We start from the raw sequence: 24,356 nt of genomic DNA, 5'->3' as shown, positions 1-24,356 counted from the left end.
CACCTTTTTGTCGTAGTGAAAGTGAGACCTCTCTGGAAGGACTCAGTGTGTGAAATGTTGCCTCAACGTGAGAATGGAGCTAATTTTCCAGCACCTTTTTTCCCCTTTTTTGATAACCTTTCCCCTTCCCTCCCTTTTCTGGGACATTTATCTATTTCCCCCTTTTTCGTGTTCTTAATCGCTTTTCCTCCCCTTTTTGTGTCCTTTTACTGGTGTTGTTAAATATATTTCCTCAGCAAATCATTGAATTTTTATTTTATTTTTTCGCGACATTTTTCTCTTTAAGATGTTTTCACATTGTTAACTGAAATTGAATGTATTTAAACTGTGCTTGATTGTTGCCTATTTGAAATCAACAATGGAAAGACTGATATGCACCAGATCGCAGTTATTTTTTTTTTTAAGGTGGAAGAAGGAAACACAGTTTGGTCTTGGAAGCAGTGAAGCAACAATATGTTTCTGAAGTGGTTAGTTTTACGTTTCATGTGTGCGCAGTGGACAGGTATTGTTTGTGGATGTAAGTTCCTTACCTGCTTTTTCACTCTCTTAGATCCTGTTAGTGCATGTACTTTACCATGCCGAAAGTGCCCAGATCCCGATTTCTCAGTCTGGCTCAAGAATTTAAGCACGAGTTCATAGAATGTGATGGAACTGTTATTCGATGCACTGTTTGTGATACGGGAATCACTTTAGATGAAAAACACCAGAGAGATCGCATCCAGCAACATATTTCCAGCTCTATGCATCAAAAGAACAAGAATCTGCAAGGAAGTAAATCTCGGCAGCCTCTCTTACGCAATGCATTTGAGCAGTGTTCTTCCAAGAACCAGAATTTAAAGGAATTTAATGTTGACTTAACAAGGTGAACCATCAGGACTTGAAAGGGTTCCTTGAAAAGTACACACGGTTGTCAGTGCCCGATGAGAGTACGTTAAGGAAAAACTATATTGAACCTGTGTATGAAGAAACTGTTTGTAAAATTAAGGTGAAAGTGTCAGATTGCGATATAGGTGTCATTCTGGATGAGACGACAGACTCAATGCAACGATATGTTTTGAACATTTTGGTTTTTCCTCTGACAGGTGAGGGAGGAAGTTAAGCCCATGTTACTAAACATGTATGAGTTGCAGACAACCAATGCCAGTACAGTGATGCAGTCATTTATGGATTTCTGTCAAAAACTATGGCCGGGTGGAATTCAGTTCGAAAAAGTTGTTGTTGTAGTTACTGACTAGGCTCCCTACATGCTTTCGGCATTTAACCAATTGGAGCCATTGTTCCCTAAGTTAAAGCATGTAACCTGTTTGGCTCATGCCCTTCACAGGGTTTCTGAATCTATTAGGAACGAATACAACATTGTAAATGAGTTCGTATCTGATCTGAAGATAATACTCCTTAAGGCCCTGAGTCGCATTCTTCCCTACAGAGAAACTACCTGCCTGCCCCTGCCACATTTCCCCATCATTACTCGCTGGGGATCACGGATTGAGTGTGCTGCATTTCTGTGTGAAAATTTTGAAAACATTAAGGAGTTTGTGCTTTCCCTGGATTCAACTGATGCAGGTGCAATTTTCAAGGCACAGCAACTTCTCCTCCCAGACAAGATAGATGATTTGCAAAAATAACTATTTTGTGTACATTCCTACAAGTACCTGAAAAGGAAAAACAATGGGATATCTTTACTACTGTGAGGGGGCAGTTAGATGGTTTTGCCAGAGACAAACTTGAGGCTAGGCTTGACAAGAATCCGCATGGTTTGGAATTTGCCACTTCCACAGAGTTGCCATTCCGAGTGAATACTAAGTTTGCCCCACTTGTTTCTGTGGATGTAGAGAGAGGCTTCAGCTTATATAAAGATATTTTATCTCCAAAAAGAAACAAACTCACTTTTAAAAATTAGAAATGCTTAATGTTGTAAGGTACAACAGCTTTGTGTTTTTTCCCGACTCTGGTGAATAACTGTAACACAACCTATGTGTGTGATGTGTACACAGCTTCAAGTGAATAGCTTAGACTAATAAAATAGGATGGAAAGTTTTAATAAATAGTATAATTATCAGCACTTTTTTTTCCCCAATCAGCACCTTTTTTGCCCCTTTTTGGGTATTATTTTAGCACCTTTTCCCTTCCTTTTTCCCAATAAAATTTTCCCCTAAAAATCCTAACTCTGCTGATCACCATGAGCCGCGGTAGATGTCGGAAATTCTTTGAAATCAAGAACCTTACGCGACGAGCGGCGACAACAGAAGAGACTCAAAAGTCCAACAATTTTTCTTTGTTGGAAGGAAAATTTCTTGGCTTTGCTCTTGTAACTGAGTGTGTCGTATTTCTTTACTTTGAAATTGAAGACGGAAATATTATTAACAATTATTATTAAATAACATTTTGTTACTAATCTTGAAGTTAAGCAGTTGTCTTTATCCCAGAAAAGAGAAGATTTCCAAATTTTCCTAAAAATTTGCCCGGACCATATTTCGGACCCGAAAAAGGTTCAGGTAAAACAGGACGTCTGGTAACCCTAAACGACTTGTATCGCTGCACCGCTTACATCGAGCACATATATGTATGTTTCTCACTCAGGGTGCACTCCCCCAACCCTAATAGTGGAGTCGCCTGACGATACGTCACTGCACTTCCGTTGGGGATCGCCTGAACGGTGAGCTGTACCTCATACTCGCTGTTCCGAGATGAAACAAACCCGGTAAAGTTTGATTGAACATCACATTCGTTTGTGCCTTTATCCGGTCACAACTGTACCTGTGAGGAAAGTGGGGACTGATATTGGAGAAACCTTGTAAATTAATTAAGGTTTTTTTACTAATGCTTGTTCTTCTTTTTCGTATGTGGGGCATTAAGGAAATATGATCTGTATCCACTTGGGGTGCTCCGTACAGTGATGTGCTGTAGACTATAAGTTTACGTCTACATGCGTTGTCTACACGTAATCTACGCGTAGATTACATTGGGTTGTAGTTTACATAAACTACGTAGACAATCTAAAGTGCATTAAAATTCATTTTCAAGGGTTTCATGAAAGGAAAGTGAAATTTGAACTATACTGGTTTCTAACGAAATGAAAAGAATCCTATTTACAACAAAATTTCTTCTCTTCTATTATCAACTATGGAAGAAGATAAATAGTATGCAAAAAGCAACAACAGATGGCAGTCGTGAGGCAAAGTGGTATTTTTCCCATAAAACACTAGAATATTTCTTATATTAGGTTTCTTCGTAGGTGAGAAATTGTTCGAATTTGGAAGAAAGAGCATGAAAAGTTCTTCTCACACATCAGCAACTGATACGCAGTATAATTTTCTTTTAATTCCACGGCGCCCTTTGCTACGTTATCACCTTTCGCCATGTTGTTTACATAGATTACGTAATCTACGTGTATAAAATAGTCTACGTGTAGAATGTAGACTATCGTTGTTTACGCGTAGACGCACATCACTGGCTCCGTATGAACAATCTAGGTGTTTTATTATTTTAAATTTATTAAAGTGATAATTTGTTCTTACATGTTCTGATCGTATTCTTAAATTTTGAAGGAATCTATGTTGCTTTTATGTAAATTATCCCTTCATTTGTATGCATTTATTGCTTTTGGTAGTATTAATTTTATTCACTCTTTCCAAAACTACGTTGAAGTTAATCAAATAGTCACTTTAGAGTTAATATGAAGTATAAACTAATGTGTTACTTCCAACTGCGCGATATATAAAATTTTCCCTCTAAAAATCTACCATGTTTCACGCTTAATCTGATTAGTGAACGCCAAAGAGAAAAGGACTTGGCGAAAATTGCCACTCGTAATTCAAATTCTACTACCAGCGCCGACCGCAAACTTGTTTTTAAATATTGGCTTCCCTCAGGGCCAGGGCGAGCCCAATATATCAGCTCAGGGGATACCCCTACTAGCACCTAGGTACCGTAATCGATATATTCACCAGATTAAATATCTGAAAGCTGCGCTGATGGTGATATAATTGCATGCTTTGCTTACGCGAGAAACAGCTTATATGTTCTTCTAGCATTTACCTTACGCACATTTTTAGCTGTACTGAACGAAATGTGTTTTTTAGTGTCTCGGTTACGTCTCTGTTTGTAAATGCTTTCTCTTTCTCGTCTCGTCTTGATTTTTTTCTTGTTTCGCGTCCCTCTTCTGACACTTTTGGCTAATCGTAACGTCGATGATGATATAATGATGTGGATGAAGGAACGCCCAGGCCGGAAACCGCTGGTGTCATGGTGTACTGTGCCAACCACACCACGAAGGTCGGCTCGTCTCGATTGATTGATTTGCTTTATTTTACTTCGATTTTTGTGCCATTTTTTACTAAGTTGCAAAGATTGGGATGAGTGATGATAGATGAAATTGATGAATGGACGCTCCCAAAGAATACCCACGCCCAAGCCGGGATTCGAACCAGGGAACCCTGGAGTCGTAGGGTGTTGATCGAGACGATTGCTATGCTGGGAGAAGTTTGGAGAAGGGTCCTTATCCCAGCCATTTTGCAAGTAAGAGCAATCGAATCGTGCTGTGCTAACCACTCAGCCAAGGAGATCGGCTGTTTCATCTCGAGTATGGAGTACAAACAACATATGGAATGTGTCACGACACCGACTATTTCAACATATCGAGGCCATTTATGGATAATAATTTTTCTTAATAACATTCTTTTCATGTTTGGTGTCTCGATTCGACGTTACGAGTCTTCCAGAAATGTAATTTTATCCTTAATATGTATGCAACTGCGCAAACACAGGTTCACAATATCCACTAACAGGTTGCCTTTCTATGGCTTTGATGATTTGTAATAAGTTAGGCACCCGCTTGGTAACTTATGTCTGAATTCTCATAGTAAAGTAAGTTTAGTTTAGGTATATTGTTCAGACCTTATACCAAAGTCTCAAACGTGACTGCGAGTGTCAGTCGAAGTTTCAGTTTTGCCGATCTCCGTGACGTAGTGATTAGCACAGCGCAATACGACGCCAGGGTTCCAGGGTTTGAATTTCTGCCTGAGGGCATGGATGATATTTGTGAATGTCCCCTTCGTCAATTTCACGCATTCTCATCGTCGTGATTAGCCAAAAGCGAAGCGAGGTACTTGGCACCGCCGGCGCCATCAGTCCATTCCACCGTAACAGTATCACTATAGGTCTTTGCTACGGTGGCCGATCCTCGTGCTGGCTAGGAAAATCGGGAGCGTGGATTACGCATGCAGACCAACCAGACAACAGTGGTGACGCACCTCGTTCTACAGGCTGCTGCGTTTCTTATGGTGCTGGATTGGTCGCTTCCCCGCTCCTCTTGCCAGCATGAGGATCGAATGCTGTAACAGAAGATCAGACCTACTGAGACAGTTCCCACACAGGTAGAACAGCAGTAGCTCGGTTGGTAAGCTTGAGATGCCAGATTCGAGTCCTGGTTGAGTCTACATTTTTCCCTCGCTCTACGACCCCAGGGGTCCAAGGTTCGAATCCTGATCTGGCCATGGGTGTTCCTCTTGAGTGTCCCATCATAATTACATCATTCTTCCTCATCTTGGTGATTATCCAAAAGTAGAAGAGAAGCAACTCTTAATAGAAAAAGTCAAGTGAAATCTACTGCTACTGGTTCCTAAGCAATTGAGAAGACAAAATTTAGAAGTTGGGATATAAGGCGTCAGTTTTAGGAGGCAGCGTAGCAGAGAAACTCACGCACAGCTTGGATCGATGGGATCTCATTTCACTAATTCCGTTTCAGCTGGTAACTGCCTGCGTGGGATGTGCGTACAGAACCATCCCCGCACAGGCAAAGGTGAGTTGCTCCATTGCAACGCAACGTGGAGATCTTCCTTACTGCCAAAGTTGACGAACCAAATTGCCGAGTGGTACATTAAAGTCGAGAGGCTAAATTACATATTCACGCACCAAGGGAAGGATTTTGCGACTATATTCCTCTTCTCAGGACCGTCAAACAACAACTGTTCTTAATTTGTACATGCCTGTGTGTATTGTTGATTATCATGTCTTGCAAACACTGCCGACTTCACCAGAGGAAGAGCTAACATTACTCCTTTACGGACTTCTTAACCATTGTACTTCAACTTCTGGAGAATACTATTAAGATTCATATGGGTGTAATGAAATGCTTTGTTGGAATTAAAGCTGTGAACAGCATCAGGCTTCATCTTGGCAAATAGTGGTAACGTCGTCGCCTTGTAATCAAGGGGTACCCGGGTGGAGGCACATTGTGCTTCGGTTCCCACTTTAATTTGTAGACCCAGTCCCGATTAGCATATATGTGCATAAAGTGAACTCAATGCAACAATTTAATCAATCAATCAAACAATTAGTCATTAAGAAGAGAACGCTCGACTAAAACTGTTTTATTCTGGCTTTCATGGCAGCAAACTGATGAATGAGAGACTCAAAGTCAATTTCTTGTAGTCAACAGAATTTGCTGTGAACAATTGTATATACACAAAAACTACTCCCCTCCAGACTATTAGAAAGTTGTTCTGGAACATTCTAGCAGGTGGCTTTCCCTTGTCAACTGTACTTTCACCTAAAAGGCTAAACATATTTACTTCCATGTAGAATGTGGTTGGACTCTTTATCTCACGCTCTTTTTCCTTTCTTCATTCTTCTTCCTTCTTCTCTCCTCTTTTTGTCTTGTCCTTTCCACTCTTTCTAACACCTCCTTCCATTCTTTGTTTAACTTCAGTCCCCCATTCCAGTTCATTGTGTCTTCTTCACCTTTCTTCTCTATTTCCTTGGCCTCCTTCCATTTTCTCACTAGTATTCTCTTCTCCCTTCCTATCTGCTTAGCCTCATCCTACTCTACGTCATGTCCTGTTTCTCTCGTGTGTTTAAATATCTCATTTCTCTCTCTCTTAAGTCGTACATCATCCCTATGTTGTTTAAACCTGTCTTTCAGCCTCTTTTTCGTTTCTCCTATGTACACACTCTGACATTCTTTACATTTCACTTTGTAGATAATCCCTTCCTCTTTCTCTTCTCTGATTTCCTTTTTCTTGTTTGCATTCTTCGTTATTCTTAAGATGCTTCTCCCTCCCTTCCTGTAGTTTTAATGCCCGCTTTCCTAAGCACTTTGCATATCTTTTCTGTGGTCTTCCCCATACTCCTTATTCCAAACCTCCTGTCTTTTTCTTTCTCTTCCAATTCTCCCCTGCCACTTTTCTTCCTTCTTCTGTTTATGTCCAGCCTATCCTCCTTCTCGTAGCCATTCGTTTCCAGCTGTTTCCATAGGCTATTTATTTTGCCTTCTTTTTCACATTCTTTCGTGCATATTTTTTTCTAATAGTCTGGAGGGGTGTAATTTTTGTGTATATATATCGTCCTGTTTTGTACCTTGTTACATTTGTACTTGGTGCAGAGTCTGAAGAAGCCCTTGCTGGAAGTTGAAACGTTACGTTTAGTTTATGTTTTATAATAAAATAATTTCTGCCTTGGTCAGCATATTGAGTTTTTCAGTACTGAAAATAGGGTTATGATGTAAGAAGTTTTTAAATGCTACAAACTCCTTCTTTCTACGTTCTTTCATGAAATATGCAAGTAAAAGGACTTTACGTGTTGTTTTATTTTGCTATTATCACATTTAGGATTGTTAATTGTCGATGGTCTTTCTCACTTCTGCTCCTTGAGCATCTCATTTTTATGCATCGCCTGGATTTGAGGTCCTTAGGCTATATCCTTGGATAGCTCAGTGGTAAATCCGAAAACTCCCTCTTAGTGTTTTAGTAACTAGGAATGTAATGCAATGATTACAACAATGCCACTGTGGCCTCCCCGATGGCGCAGTGGTTGCGTCGTCGCCTTGTAATCAAGGGGTCCCGGGTTCGATACCCGGTGGAGGTACAAGTGGTTCGGATCCCACTTTAAACTGTAGGTCCAGTCCCGATTAGCCTTACTGTGCATAAAGTGGACTTAAAACACCAAATCAACCAACCAACCAACAACAATGCCACTAAACAGGTTTTTTTTTAACCTCTCACCTTTTTTGTGAATCTTCACGCTGACCCCTAGATGGCACTGGCTTCGCTTTGCTATTCCTCATCTGTTCATATCTCTAAATCTTCACAAAAATAGTAAATGGGAGGAAACTTAAATAACATTAACAGTTTGTACATTTTCCAAAATCTTTCTTTAAATTCAATTTAACAGTTTTCACATTTTAATCTCAGATTTAATTATTATCCGTGTTTTTTTCTTCAAATTTTGTGTTAATTCCACTCTTAAAATTTAGTTTTGTTATAATGAACTATTCCTTCCGGTGTGAATTGTGCATGTTCCATTCAGTGATTCCTGATTTTCTAGACACGTTGTCCTCGACAGAGGCAAATAACAAAAGAGTTACGCGTGAAATGTAACTGCATGTCTTATTTCTGTGCTTAAGTTTTCAATTTTGGGATGCCCTCCGTATAGCACATTTAATATCCTCTAGTTACGAGAAAACAAGCACGTATATAAGCCTTAATAACAATTACAGGCGCGTATAAATAATTGCCTAGCTTTAAAGTATGGGTAGAAACTGTCAGATCCTGATTGTTTTAATTAGAACGAAAATTGTCTGGGATAATTTTAGGACATGCAAGTGTGAAAAAGTGATGCTAAAAAATATATCAAGCGCGCTCTGGCGTCAGCTGAATGAAAGTTTATTAAACAAGAAAATCCGACTTTAATGTTGCTATTCTTGGTAGAGCGCCTGGATACCAGGATCGTAAATGTCCTAATCTCCAAAATACGATGTAATTTATTTCGCAGTGACATTTAAAAGCCGATATTATGGGGCTGAGGAATTCCAGTTTACATTAATAAAACTTAATCCCGCTTGCTTCCGTAGATTTTCCCTGTCTTTTTTCTTTTCCTCTTCGCTACCTTTCTGAAATTTACCTCGCCGCGAACAGATAGTTAGCGGACGGGTGAAAAAAAACGCAGGGAAAACAATTGAGTGTAGGAAATTGGACAGATGACGTGTACCTTGTTTGTCGCTGAGCTCTGGGAGAGCAGAAGCGACACCAGCGCCAGTGGATGGGTGCGGAAGAAGCGCAGAGTAAATCGTGTGCGCGGGAGAGGCGGTCGTCTAGGCAACCGTAGCTAGGATACGGGGACGGAGCGGAGGATGGGTAAGGTGGGCTGCATGCACTCAGGATAACGGTCTGTTTCGATTTGAGCGAACTTTTTTTTTTTAATTCGATAACCTTTAACGTGTCATTCGGATGTCTTGTGTAGTCTTTTAGGTCTGTAGGTATCGTATCCCGGAAATATCGTATTTTTTTTCTCAAATCAATTTATCGTTTTCTCTCTACGTTTTGACTCCTTGTATCTTTGATCGTAGGTCAGCGTATGGTAACTTTGCTCTATGTGGGTCACGTATTTCTTTCATCTTTCAATTTTTATTTTTTAACTCTTTTTAATATCTTTAATTTAGTTTTCCGTTGTCTTCATTTACTTTTTAATACTTGCGTATTTTTATTATCTTCTTTCGGCTCTCTCTCACAGTTTTATATAATAGTCCTGCAATTTTAATTTATTCCTTTTACTATTTTCATTTTCTTTTCTTCGAGTCATCTCTTATTTCTTCCCTTTTGTCTGTTCCTACAAATACATTTTTCTCGCGCTTTTGTCATTCACACCTCCCACCTCCGTGGCGGAGTGGTTATCACAGCACGCTACGACGCCAAGGGTTCCAGGTTCGAATCCCGACCTGGGCATGGCTGTTCTTTGTAATTGTCCCTTCATCAGTATCATCCTCGCCGTCGCCAAAAGTGGCAGAAAAGCGACGCTAAACAACAAAAATAAAAATAATTATCATTCACGCCGTCGTTCCTTTTTAGTCACTCAATTGTTATTTTCATTCTGTTTACTTACTTACTTCTTTATCGTTTATTGATAATTTGTAAAACAAAACTATTTTTTTTACCCTTTCTTTGGGATAGATATGCCTTGTATGTTCGTAGGCAATAGAGTGCTGTATATTTAAAGGGCAACTTTATATCAACTTTCTTCAGTTTTGTAAATTGTTCTCTTCTTTATTACCTATTCCTCTGTGCCTCAATTAATAGGTGGCTACTATTTTCTACTTTGTAAATATCAGTTTGATGGGCGTGAGGGCAACTTTTGCCATTTTTTACCCCCGCACTATGACCACTTAATGCTAAGCTTTGCCCACCAATAGAAAGTAAACTTTCTTACCACCCCCAGTTTTGGCACCCAATCGGCGCTACTGATTTCCGGGCTTGAAAAAGTTTTGAATAGAGAAACGACGCTGTAACGAAATACCTTAAAAAATTAACGTGACAGTTTTTTAAGTATTAAGAGCCATTTCATAGTTAAACCAATTAATGTAATTTCAGTGGCCCAGTTTTGAAAACTATATTTACAGTGCACACAACTGCAATTTACTAGCGTTATATATCTTTATGCATGATAAAATATTCAAATTTGAATTTTATAATACGCCTCCTGTGTTCGTAAAATAAAAGACAGACTGCTACATTTTAGCGTTAAAATATTGTTAACTTTAGGGTCATTTACAATCAATTACTTGATTCTCTTTACAGTTTTGCCAATTTAGTTTTTTACATACAGAATAGCGATCTTCATACTTACTTTGTTATGTAGATGTAAATAAGAACGAACTTCATATTTTACGAATAATTTTTGGAATTTTTCAGTTCCATATATCTATGCAAACCGTTAGCTGCATGTTTTCTCACTTCATTTTTAATTTAAGCAATTTCGTTTCGTTTATTTTCACTCGTCCTCTCATTCTCCCTTCCCCATTTCTTTTCGGGCTGTATTTTCGGTTCTTTTTTCCTTATTCTTTACTTACAACTTAATGCAACTGTGTATTAGGATTAGGGTTATTTTATATAATACTAGCTGATATCCGGCATTGTCCGGGTATTTATTTTTCCCAATCTTCTATTGGACAGAAAAATAATGAATTCTAACTATAGTGTAAAATGTAACTAATTTTATTTATAGGTATTTAAAAGTATAAGTAAAATATACAAATTCTAAAGTAATATATTTTACAAATTTACTATAATATTAATTTAACTCAAACTTGATTATAAACAACATTTTTAGTTTCACCTCCAGGAGCAAGAATACGTAAATTGAACGGCATTGGGAGTGTCATTATTCATCTTAGAGAACCCGAAAGCTATGGATTCCACACTAATATCGATCGTTTTCGATTATTTTTACATGTCACCCCCTTTCCACCACCACCGCTAGGGGTGTCAGTGTGTCTTACCCCCACATTATTCCTTTCCACATTGTAAGTCATATGTGTACGAAGTTTGGTTGAAATTGCTCCAGGCGTTCGAGAGTTATGCAGGAACAAACATATATACACACACGTACATCCATTTATTAAAGTCGATATACGATACAAAACCACTTTTCTAAAAATATTATAACTTTTTGCTGCCTCTTTTCCCTTTCTATGGAAGGACTTTTGGTACACTAAGTATGTATTATATTCTTACATACTTATATAATATACTCTCACTCTCACTCAATTTTGCTTTTGAAAATCCATGAACTCTTTTATATGATTCGACATTCTTATTCGGTGTGAATTTTTTTTTCCCAGAAATTCGAAAATATTACAAAAACATATTTTACAAGTTCGTTAATCTTGAATTACTCACAAAAACGGGTTATCATATATATCTTATAAAATTTTTCTCTCTCCTGTTAGTTTTTCGGTTTTTCACCTTGATTGTTTAATATATTTGTTACGTAATTATTAATTATTGACTTACCGAAGTGCGAAATGGTAGGAAAATGCATTAGCCTTATTCCGTCTTTCAGTGTCTCTGTTTTCCAGTTTTGTGACGATATACTCCTATAGATATACTCTCTTCATTTTGACTTCTTTCCAAAGATTCATACATTTCTTTCTTTATCTTCCTTTCATATCCATTTTAGTATTGATTTACCAAACTATTTTTTTAAAAATTCTTTAATAGTTGTGTATTTTTATTATCTTGTTTTGTCCCTCGTTCATATTTTTTCATTAACGTACCGTGATTCTCAGTTTTCATTTGTTGTTAAACCATAAACTATTGTAAGGAGCAGAAGTTATTAATGCGAGATACATATATTTTACCATGTACTTGAATCCCAATATTTCAATTTAAAATCTAACATATTAGGTAAATGAGTAACATAAAGTTGTTTTTACAATTAGATACAGTAACCACTAGGGATGACCATATCGGAAATTTGATATCACGATATTACGTCAAGAAAATATCGTCACAAACGATACAATACGATATTTTTTCCGTATCGTGCTATCGGCGATATATCGTCTCCACGACATATATCGCCAAATATATTTATGATATATATCGTCTCCACGGTACATATCGCCAAAATATCGTGACGATATATCGCTAAAATATCGTGACCATATATCGCCGACACAATACATATCGCCAAATATCGTGACGATATATCGTCTAGTTGATATCGCCTGGACGATATATCGTCTAATTGATATCGCCTGGACGATATTTGTTCAATATCGTAATATATCGTCTGGACGATATACCGCCGAACACTAGTAACCACTCAATGCGTTTTCGAAATTGCTTATTAACAAATATGAACAATAAGATGACAGAGAGATAACAAAATTCCTTGGGTAATTATTTATTAACTTAAGGAATTAATTTTAAAGTGATCAAATTTCCATCCCAGTACAAAATTCATCAATAACTTCCAAAACGTTTACTTGATGTTAGTGAAGTTTATGTGTAATATGGTACGGTTAATTTTAGTTTAATTTTACATTATTTTATCCAAATACAGTTATTTTGTTGGTGAATGATACATATATACTTTACAATTTGCTTGAGAAGTGAGTGCAGTATCATAGAGATAAATTAAAACTGAGAACTAAGTGTCCCATTATTTTTAAGCATGTATATACTTACGTAGTAAGCAATCGGGTATATTCTGGTGTATTGTGGGTAGCCTTCTTATAGGGGCGCGTGTTCATAAACTGCAGTGACTTTTTGCACAGATTGTACCAGGACTTTAAGGACGAATGTTATGTAAGGAAAACTCCAACATGTTAATCGGCTTGACGTACGTGAAACTTGTCGTATTTCTTCGGTGGCTGGAAAAGCACGACACACAACTGCGTTATTATCTGGTTTCAAGCACCACGTGCAATCCTCTCTGTACGTCTCTTCATGCGAAATTGCCTTTCATCCAGGAATGTCGCAATTAGCGGAGCAATTGCGGAAGGGGTTTTCCGTAGCAAGCCTCTCCACACTCGTAATATGCAACAGGTCCCGGTTCGACTCCTTAGCAGCCGTGTAGCAAGTAAGGGAGAAGGTCCTATCAGGTTTTATGCATTTCTCTTGGAGATGTATTTAATAACACGATCCTCGTGGTGTGACCTCGTCATCAATTTAAAGTATTCGGTTTGAAGTACTATTTTAATTTTCCAATTTCCTTTTCTTGTAGCTTCAACACTCTCATCGACTTTCGAGAGAGCGTGATTGCATCCTGGCTGTTTTAATTAACGCCGCTTGTTTCTCCTTTTACAATCCATTATCTTATAATTACTGGCGTGGGCATGACGTACAGGGTGATCCAGAAGGATGGAATCTTGGGGAGTTTTATGTAAGCTGTTCGAGATGGCCCCCGTTATTCGTAATACTCAAATACAGTCGATGTTGCTAACGATGTCGCCTTGTGATAACGGGTCCCGGGTTCGATACTCAGTGGAGGCACGTAGTAGTGCTGATCCTACTTTAAACTGTAGGTCCAGTCCAAATTAGCCTTTTAGTGCATGAAGCGAACTTAAAAACTCAAACAGTAGATGTTGTTATTCCATTAACATTCGGTTGATGATGGTAGGACCAGTTTGCTGATAATTGTGCTTTTCTGTTTGTCAGATACTGCATATCGGAAACTGAAGTATCTCACTATGATTCCATGCTTTTTGGAACACTCTGTATAATACCACACTATTATGCATGTATTTTAGTAGTTTATGGAAAGATACGTCTAGAATTTGGTAGCATTAGGTTGAGTGTGACAAGGAGGATTTAGGATAGTAGAAAGAAAGTACCTAACTAAAGTTGATGGAATGATCGCTGGACTTCAAGGAAAGTACCTTCCCAGCATTCGTCTACAGTAAGAGAAAAACCACGGAATTACACTCTCGTCTCTATTTTTCATATGTATATACACATAAACTCGGCGCGTGCACACATTCAGTACACATTAACATACACAACATATGGGTCATTCTTTTTCCTTCGGATATTTTGCATCAGTTTTCTACCTTTTGGGTTAATCGCGACGATAATGACATTTGATGAACGGATGAAATGGATAATGGGACAGACAGAAATATGCCATGATCAGAGTTCGAACCTGTGACCTCTAACTTCGTAGCACTTTACACTGATACCCCTCTACTGAGGCCGACAGTTTATCAATATTGCCATCCTCCCTGGAAAAAATCCCGAAAATGTGTTCCACTTGTGTCCAGATGTTCCGTAAACAAGGTTGAAAAACAATACCGATAACGGTCTGGAGAAATCTCTTTTTTACATTGAATAATCTGTTCCTAACCGCTGTTTGGTCTATTGAAAAACAAACGGGATGGAGGGTTAAATGGGTCATTCATTACGATCAACTTGTTGCCTCGTTAAAGGCTGACACTGCTAATGAATCCACAATGCTGCCTGGGCTTTTCGCTCCGTCTTCCTGCTGTACGCAACTGAAAATTAAGTCTCAGTCTTTTAATTGGCCTCCCGGGCCAGTTTTAAGTCGTTCCCGCTCAGGCACTCCCGATAATTAGGCTGTGTAAAATTTAGGTTAAGCGGGAGGAAAGGTTTAAGGCTGCTGTAAAGTTAGAATGGATGGATGAAAAAAGTTTACCGCTGGCAACACTGATGAACTCTTTAGTTTCCGTATCCGTTGTATTCCCGTTGTGTTGTTACTCATTTAACGGTTTATCGTAATGGCTGTTATGTAGTTAGTGCGCTTCAGTTACGGAGCATGAACAGGGGCTGTAAGAATTGAGGTATTGCAACACTGCTGTTGATCGTGACGTCAGTATTGTCTGGTCACATAAGTAAGATGGCCGCTCAAATAAGGAAAATTTGAATACTTGCCATCTTCATTTTATTTGTCCCTGTCTTGCTTCTTTATTTTCTTCTTCCTTTCTCTCTCTAGCATCTCTTTGATCTCTCCGTTCGTGCTTACCTTTTACCTTCTTGATTATTTATCTTACTATGTTTCCCTCACTGCCTTTCCTCCCCCCTCTCTCTCTCTCTCTCTCTGTCGCTTTTATATTTCTCCTTCTTTCTCTGTCCTACCTACTTTCTCTCTATCCTATTTCTGCCTTTCTCTGTGTGTGTGTTGTTTCTTCCATCTCTCTTCCTTTCTCTCTATTACTTCTTTATTTCATTCTTCCTTTCTCTCTCTTGCTTCTTTATTTCCTCCTTCCTTTCTCTCTTTTGCTTCTTTATTTCCTTTTTCCTTTCTCTCGCTTCTTTATTTCCTTCTTCCTTTCTCTCTCTTGCTTCTTTATTTCCTTCTTCATTTCTCTCTCTTGCTTTTTATTTCCATCTTCCTTTCTCTGTCTTGCTTCTTTATTTCTTTCTTCCTTTCTCTCTCTTGCTTCTTTATTTCCTCCTTCCTTTCTTTCTCTTGCTTCTTTATTTCCTTCTGCTTTTTTCTCTTGCTTTTTATTTCCTTTTTCATTTCACTCTCTTGCTTTTTATTTCCTTCTTCCTTTCTCTCTCTTGCTTCTTTATTTCCTTCTTTCTTACTTTTCTGCTTCTTTGTATTTCTCTCTCTTTCCTTCTCTACTCATCATCTCGCTCTGTGTCTAGTTTCGTTCGTTTATTTCCATTTCTCTTTCTCACTTTTTTATATTTCTTCCTCTGTCGTTTCTATATTTCTCTTCTCTCTGTTTCTTTATTTCTCTTCTCTCTCTCTCTCTCTCTCTCTCTCTCTCTCTCTCTCTCTCTCTCTCTCTCTCTCTCTCTCTCTGTTTCTGTATTGATTCTTACTTACTGCTCCTTTCTCTGTCTCTTCTCTTTCCATGTTATCTTCCTGTCTCTCTCTGGTTTCTTTCATTTCTCTCTCTCACAACAGCTGTTACAAATCTTGGCGAGGGTACTTAAGAATCGGACTGATAGCGTTGATAGCTGAAATCTGACTCAGGGTGGATAAATAGAGCATCTGAGACAAGCTGATAAGAACATAAGAGCATTCCCTCATTAACCATGTAAAGTAAAATGGATGTTGGGACGAACACATTGACGTTGCCATGTCTTAATTTGGATTCGAACCTGGGATTTCTGGCTCCAGAGCCCGTCACGCTGCTAAGTCCACCACAAAAGCCGGTTAAGTGTTTAAAGTGTGTGTTATGTTGTAATATCCCTCTACGATAGCACAATTTCACACCGCCGAACCATTAAAAGTGCTTTCGTTTCTGCAAATCATTTTGCAGTTTGGAGACCTGGGAGTCTCCTGTCCATTTTCTTGAGTTGAGTGACAGAAATTGGATCCGAAAATACGTTAATTTTATAGCTATTTCAGGCACATTATTTATTAAATTATTTCAGCTTATGAAGAGGCTTAGTTGAAACATCCTATTCTTGTCTTTAAACGTTTTCGGTGATATATGGAACTTTATATTGTATTGATATTCTAACTATATGTATTAGGAATGTAATCTTAAATACATCAATGATTCCTTGTTAAAGAAAGATAACTTAGAAACGAAATAAACGCGAAAGAAATATCCATTAAGTGGACTAAACTAGCCAACCCTTAACGAACTCGATCGAAAATAAACATAATAAATTAGTAGGGGTAAAGTAATATGTACAGAAATTACTGTTTCTACTTCAGCAGTTGTGTCTGTGTTGAGTAGACTGTAAGCCAACAGAATATTTTGTTTTAAATTATTAGCCTACATGTACAAAATATATAAAAAGAATCTAATAATATTAGCTTTCTAGCATTTGCTTTATGTTGGTGATAAAAATTTCACCAGAACAAAACTCGACCAACCCGCGACATCTATGATTACGGGAGAAAACCGTCACGGTCCGCGTAAAATGGTTAACTTTTCTCTCTTGGGTAAAGAATTATCATTCCTTTTCTCACGTGTCACGAACGGAGTCCCTGTCACGTACAACGGAAGTCCCTAATCGCGCCCAAATCGTCATTTTCTTTTGTCCGCACGACGAGGCAATTTTTGAGAAAAGCTTGGCAGCGTTGGCCTTATTCGATTCGCCCAGGAAACTTCAATCTCTCTAGTTCAAGTTACTCGTGTCCGAGATGTAATTGTCGACTTGTAAGGACTATACACTCATTTCCCCTCCTAAAGTACGCCAAGGGAAGCAGAGTATATATTTTGCCCCCCAATGTTAAATCTCGGGTTAGAGATTGTATTTTAAATATATATACAAGTGCAGTATATATGTCACAAATATTGATAACCTTTCCTTCTCTCATTCATCTATCTTTAAAGGATGATACCAAGTGGTCAGAACTAAAGTTGCTCTACTCAGAGTCGTCTGTAGCCCGTTCAAAACAACGAATTGCGCTGGAACTTGGTATAGACACCATGGCGAAGCGAATGCTGACGAAAAACAAATAGTTTCAGTTTTCACCACCAGGTGGAAATGTGGCGCTAAAAACTGGTGCACAGTGCTGGAAACGCATCACACTGTCTTACGCTTCCAAAGGGGCATACACGTTGAGAGGGTGCATATTGAACACTCCTGTACCGAAATAAACTCAAATTAATGGTTGGTACTTCAGCGCCACATTTTCACCTGGTGGTGAAAGTTTGAACTATCTTATTTTCATCAGTATTTGCTTCCTCACGCTCTCCATAGTCTGTATACCAAGTTTAACCGTAATCCATTGCTTCGAACTGGCTGCAGAGGTCTCTGAGTATGGGAAAATTAATTCTAAACGCCACAATTGCATCTGGTGGTGAAACTTTGAACTTTTTTTTTTCGTCAGCATTTGCTTCTCCATGGTATCAATAGCAGTTTCTTTTCGGTTGCTCTTCTGTGGCGAACCTGGAGGTAGGAACACGCGACTTTAAATAATTGAGTATCATTTTTTGTTTTCTCTCCTTTGCTCTCACCATTAACCCCAAAGGCCAACCAATTACCTCTAAGTAAGAAGTTATATTATAAAAGAGGGAAGGGGATAAATGAATTTGCATATCTATGAAAGGGTAATCATGGAAATTCCAACTTGGCTTCCCTTACTTGCAGCTCGTAACCACAATGATTACATGGAGCCTTGCAGTTCTAATCTTAGCTTAACTTCACGGTTGATCTTTAATTATGAATGAAGGTTGAAAAGTTTGGCCAAGTCCTTAGTCATTCTTCCATCTTCTCCTTTCGTCGCTGCTCTAGTTCGATCTGCCTTATTCTTACCAATAAAGTTGACTTCCGTACTTACAAGGTAATACTGAGAGATTTCTGCACTGTCAGAATGACAGTTATTCAAACATAAGCATTTTTACCTAAAGGCACTCGTAAAAATAATTGTAATGTGATGTCATGACTGTCCAGATATTATTAGAATAATTGAAACTGGAAGACTTAGGTGGGCAGGGCATGTGGCACGAATGGGAGAGGAAAGAAGAGTTTATAGGATTCTTGTTGGGAAACCTGATGATAAGAGACCTATAACAAGGCCAAGACGAAGATGGAGGGATAACGTTGAGAAGGACCTAAAGGGGATCGGTAAGGATGGAAAAGATTGGATTGATCTTGCTCAGGATAGGAAGAGATAGAAGGATTGTGTTGCTGCAGCCATAAATCTTCGGAGAGAAGGCTAGAGAGTTAATTAGTTTTAGGATCGGTACTTTAAAAGGACTCATTCTTGGGGAAACCATCAACAATTGTCAATCCCAAGCACCTGGTAACTCGTTGGGTGAGTATCCAAAAATAGATACTCATTAGAAACATGTTTACACTAACTACCTGATTCTTTAACAGAAGACTGAAGTGTATACCCTTCTTAACAAATTAAATTTGGAAAATGTTGAGGCGACGAATTTTGGCTGTACAAATTTACCTGCTGGATAACTTTGGAGAGCGTTTTCACTTACCGAAAATACATTGAATTAATTGATATGTGTTGTCAACAATATTAACATGCTGATTTTATGTAGAAGTTCTCAAAGTTAACCCGTGGTTTTAGCGCCATCTGTTGTGGATGCTTACAAGACCTCAACGCTAAATTACCCGTGACATGAGAACTTGTACACGGCAAGGGGATGTGTTGTCACGTGAAACAGTTGACACTGCCCGCTTGCATCTGGCGGTCATGTCCCACATCTTGCTCCTTTGTGAGAACGAAATTGTATGCTCTTGACGGGTAGCAGAGTTTAATGTGTACGTAGAGAACAAACTCTTCTACCCTTGTTTTGTGGATCACTAATTCTTTTAAGTTTGTCTATTTGACAGTGGCGTAGCGTTATAGTACGCCCGTACGCCCGGCGTTCCCAGATTTAATATTTAAAAAATGCGTAAATGCTGTAAATATAAAGTAAATCTTGACTAATTTCATATATGTCTGACCTTTATGGCATTATAATAGCTATTTCTCGCGATCCGCTTGCAACGCTCCACTAACAACACTCGTTCTAGCATTTTTTTTAAATGCCTTTCCTGGCCGGACGCCGAGCAGGTTCGGCGTACAGAACCCTATATTCCTTGCTGCCTTTCTGGAGGGAAAGCTTGGATCTCTAAAGCACGCGACCAAATGCTCTCTCGTACGCCCGCGTATGGAGCAGAGGGCTACGTGATTGGTTCACGTGACCCTTCCTGCCTTCTGAAGCAGACGACAGCGGTAGAATTTTCACCCGGTTCTTCGCGCTCGTGCCACTCGTGCTGTGTGTTGCTACAATACGCAATATTGACTGACGTAACTTTACCTATCCGAAATATAGCACTTCTTAATGGCCACTGCATTGTATAATTTATCGCACGAACAGCGATGTGCATTAAAAACTAAAAGATCAACACAGTTTTTGTCAAATAAGTTGCTGAAGTCCTCGTGGTAGAAGTTCAGCCTGTGGCTGCTCTACCACTTAATAATAATAAAAAAATAATAGTTTTGCGGGTTATTATTTTTTAGTTATTATGTAACTGCTTAATATTGTGTCAATGGAAATGTTTAGCATTCATTTGAAAACTCTTAACATCGAATGGTCTCTGGACAAAATTATTTTAAAATGTTTATCAACATTCTCAAGACGTAATAAACAGTGGTCTGAATTAGTAATCGGCACTGTTATGTTAGTAGAGTGTACGATAGTTGAATCATTCGCCCACCTCCGTGTCAGAGTGTTTTGCACAGCGCGCCATGACGACAGAGGCCCGTGATTCGAATCCCGGGGTGAGCACGGGTGTTCTTTGTGAGTGTCCCTTCATCAATATCATCATCACTCATATTCATATTCGCGATTAACCAAAAGTGGGAGAAAAGCGAAGTAAAATATACCAAATCAATCATTAGTTGGATCATTCACAACAATGACGTCTACTGTTGTCCAGAGGCTTGTGATTCAGGTAGGTTTTATAATGATTTGTGTCATGCCGAAAGGTATAAAACACCAGAGTTCAAAACATTTGTTGCATAGTGAGGCATCTAATTTTCTAGCTAAAAACTGCATGGATGATGATGCTTTATTGCAAACCCAGCTGACTTCAGGCAAATAAACAACACCTGTGGCGACTAATTCCATAAGTAAATTATTAACCAAAAAAGGGCCGACCTTTCCTTCGGACTTGGCGTTCCCACCCGAAATGCCCATGCTACGCCACTGCTATTTGATAACACCCTTCCTTGCTTACTATCCAACAACCACTGCTGTGGTATTCTTTTGTGTGTTTCAGCTACATTGACAAAAGTGTATTGGTGAAGCAAGTTTAGTGATCTGTGATCAAGTATAAAATGTTCGGTCAGTGAGGCAGAAGTTTGGAAATAAACATAACAGAGTGAGGAGCGGTACTGTAGCGTTGTAAGAGGGGGGGAATCCTGAATTAAGTTCGAAGAAACTTAAAATGGTTGAAAATTCCTGAAAAATGTTGATTAGGTACAATAGTTAAAAACAAATTTCGAAAAAAAAATTAATACGTATATATACAACCAAATATTAATTTGTATACATCATTTTCAAAATTATCCACAAATTATTGTAATACTATACGTGCTGTTAGCAGAAGTTGCTTGTTGATATGAGGAATTAATTACGTGTCTAGTCCTATAATTTGCTGCACAATACCTGGGTGACTACTCACCGGGAATCCCTGGAATTCTGCTTGAAATTTTCTCCGTAGACGTTAAAAATTGCAACTTTTATTAAACCAAATTCCATTAAGTTTATACATACGACTCGCGCACTTTCGACGTGGCATTTGGCTCCGTCTTGAGCACTCGCCGACGTGGTTAGCTTATTTGAAAAGTTTTGAACGTAACGTTATGTGTATACGGGCTCTAATATGGTACAAATATTCAACATAGTATTGTCTATTTTCTTAATAATAAACTAGGTAAGTAAAAACAGTTTCAAGATGGTTATTTGGATGTTTCGTATAAACGAAATAAATAGCGACACTAAGTTGGAAAAGCAATATTTACGTCTTTTTTATTTTCATATTTTTAAACGTAATTAAAAATAATTGTTTTCCGTTATTTCCCTCAAATTCCTACCTCTCTTCTGTAATAAATTTTGATGCTCATATTTTGAAATGCGAGAAGTCGAGCATAATTCACTTACAGTAGTTTTCGGGGTGAAAATAAACTTTCTTTAAGTTCCCTAGCAACGTCCGTTTCCATGGCCAACAACAAGCACAGTAAACTCTAAAGAATTGTTTGCCATTATACCTCTAAACATTTAATGAAAACAACCACGATGTAGACATTTTGGTATTGAGTACCAATATATAATTATATCTGGACTGAAACTCCTTATGTAGATGTCACCCTTGTTTGAAGCACCTTTTCTAATCAGGAGTTGATTCATCTGTAAGTGATCTGTGAGATATAATGTAGCTTGACAATGAAGAGAGAATCAATTATTTATTTATTTACATTTTACTTGGGATTATCGCTAAGCAGTTTTTCCCATACCTATATACATATGTACTGTACATAAAAAGAGAGAATCAAACAAAATGAGCAAACAAATGCCCGTAGATACGGGTTGCTAAAGACCTAAAAAAAGGGCATTCTCACCCTTAGAAAAGGGCCAAGTGAGTGATTTTTTAAAAATTTTCTCGCCCTTTTGGGACAATTTCATGGGGGTCGTAATCGGGCATTTCTTGCCTCCGGGGCTTCCTTCCTGGGGAACATTTATGTCAGTGAGTGAGTGGTGGGATTGGGGCTTTATACGAGTAGATATTGGATTTATAAATGCACTGAGGCACAATTCACAGTTTAGCTTTTATGTTTAGAAAATAAAGGTTCACGGAAAATGAAATAAAATTATATCAATCTCTTTATTTTGATAGTGTCTATCTGACAGATGGAAGATTATTGTAAGATAATATATCCTGAAGATGGTTAGATAAATTTGAGTGTGAAATCCTTATACAATTTTTCGTAAATTAGTATATCCCGTAACATTTGTGACTTGTGTTTGTAGATGTATTTTGAGTCTGAGTATGTGAAATAGCATATGTAAATTTCGCACCTTAAAATAAATATTTTGAATATATATACCATTTAATTGAACATCGTTAATATGTTTGTGTGTGGGTGATTAGAGGCGGTACGACGTAAGGTTGAAATAGAGGAAACAACTGCTTGTACCCTCGAATTTTTCGAAAGTTCTCCTTGAAAACCGTAAAATGTACTTGAATTTTATCATTGTCCTACAGTGGCCATCCTGAATACATAACAATCTTCTTCACTTTGTCCACAGCGAAACTCCACCTTTTGTCTGTGAGAATCATCTTATATGATGAAAATGATTTTTCATCAGAAACATAGCCAGGGGTGTAAATTTGAATGCTGAAACGTTACTTCGAAAGGTGTGAATGCCACAAAGGACCGAACTGACGCGCAAGTGAGCAAGACCACGCGGATCAGAAGTTTGCACTTTGGATTGTACAGGTAACAGTGGCACCAGACATTTTGCTTTCTTTAGAGCTTTGAAAGAACATCATGGACTTGGAGGGAGAGAAATCCACAGGAAGTATGTTAGTCATTGAATTCTTTCGTCACCAGAGCAAATACCTCTGTGAAATCTTAGAAAATATATAAAGACCTAAAAAAGTTTCATTTAGGTAATAAACCCTACAATAGGTTCTAACAAGGGAGATAGGTTATTTTAGGCACCATAAAACTTCATCGGTTGTTGCGTTTTTTAATGACTCGCTGACGTAACTTGTTATTTCACATTTATCTGCAGAGCCTCCCCGATGGAACAGTGGTTGCGTCGTCGCCGTATAATCAAGGAGTCCCGGGTTCGATACCCGGTGGAGGCACATAGTGGTTCGGATCCCGCTTTAAACTGTAGGTCCAGTCCCGATTAGCCTTACTCAACACAGACTCAAACCAAATCTTATTTACCTGCAAAGGAAATAGTAGATTACAAACCTAAACTCTGAGGTGAAACTCTGAATCCAACCTCCGTATACCACACTGACGTCAGAAAAACTAAAATCAAACTGAACTCCTTGGTGCAACATCTCTTTGTGGGCCAAGGCCTGTCAAGTGACGTTCAGCGCATCTAATCTCATCGCCGCTGTTGCCTGTCTGCCGTGACCAGAGCCTGTTACTCTTGCTTTCAATTACCGGACCAACACCGTAATTTTACGAGTCCCACCGGAACTCGAAACGGTGACCGCTCCCCCACAAAGACCCAGTTGCATTAAATTGGACGATCAATAAGCACGAAGTGGATACGTAATCAACTTTTTCTTTCCATTTGATTTTTCTTATTTTATGTGCCTTTTCCGCGATTTTAGAATAACGCGACGATGTGGATGAATGGTTAGTAATTGTTTAAGTAGGGTGACCACACGTCCCGTTTTGACCGGGACAGTCCCGTTTCAGAGGCATATTATAAAAAGCCGCTAATTGAAGACCCCGATGCAAGAACCAGACAGCTCCCCTTTTTGGTCAAATTGTTTTTTTGCTGTAATCTATCGTGATAAAAATGCTCTATCTGCTGGTGCAAGAATCAGACAGTTCCACAGATTGCACGTGAATACCCCTTACTTCTTCGACATTTCATTATTTTATTCAGTTTTTCGTGTTTCCTGAAAACTTTTATAATTTGGGGCTGTCTGGTTCTTCGAACGAGGTCT

At 38.5% G+C, this 24,356-nt stretch overlaps 1 protein-coding gene across 3 annotated transcripts in view; it reads left to right on the top strand.

Moving 5' to 3' along the window:
* Positions 1–24,356, top strand: part of LOC145998777 (A-type potassium channel modulatory protein KCNIP2-like) — a 759,206-nt gene that overhangs the window by 488,974 nt on the left and 245,876 nt on the right. The gene's annotated exons all lie outside the window — the stretch shown is intronic.

Source organism: Lepisma saccharinum, chromosome 1, assembly GCF_977018435.1.
Source record: "Lepisma saccharinum chromosome 1, izLepSacc3.1, whole genome shotgun sequence".
Taxonomy (NCBI): domain Eukaryota; kingdom Metazoa; phylum Arthropoda; class Insecta; order Zygentoma; family Lepismatidae; genus Lepisma; species Lepisma saccharinum.
Note: the sequence above shows the minus strand (reverse complement) of the source record. Positions and strands in the feature narration are given on the sequence as shown.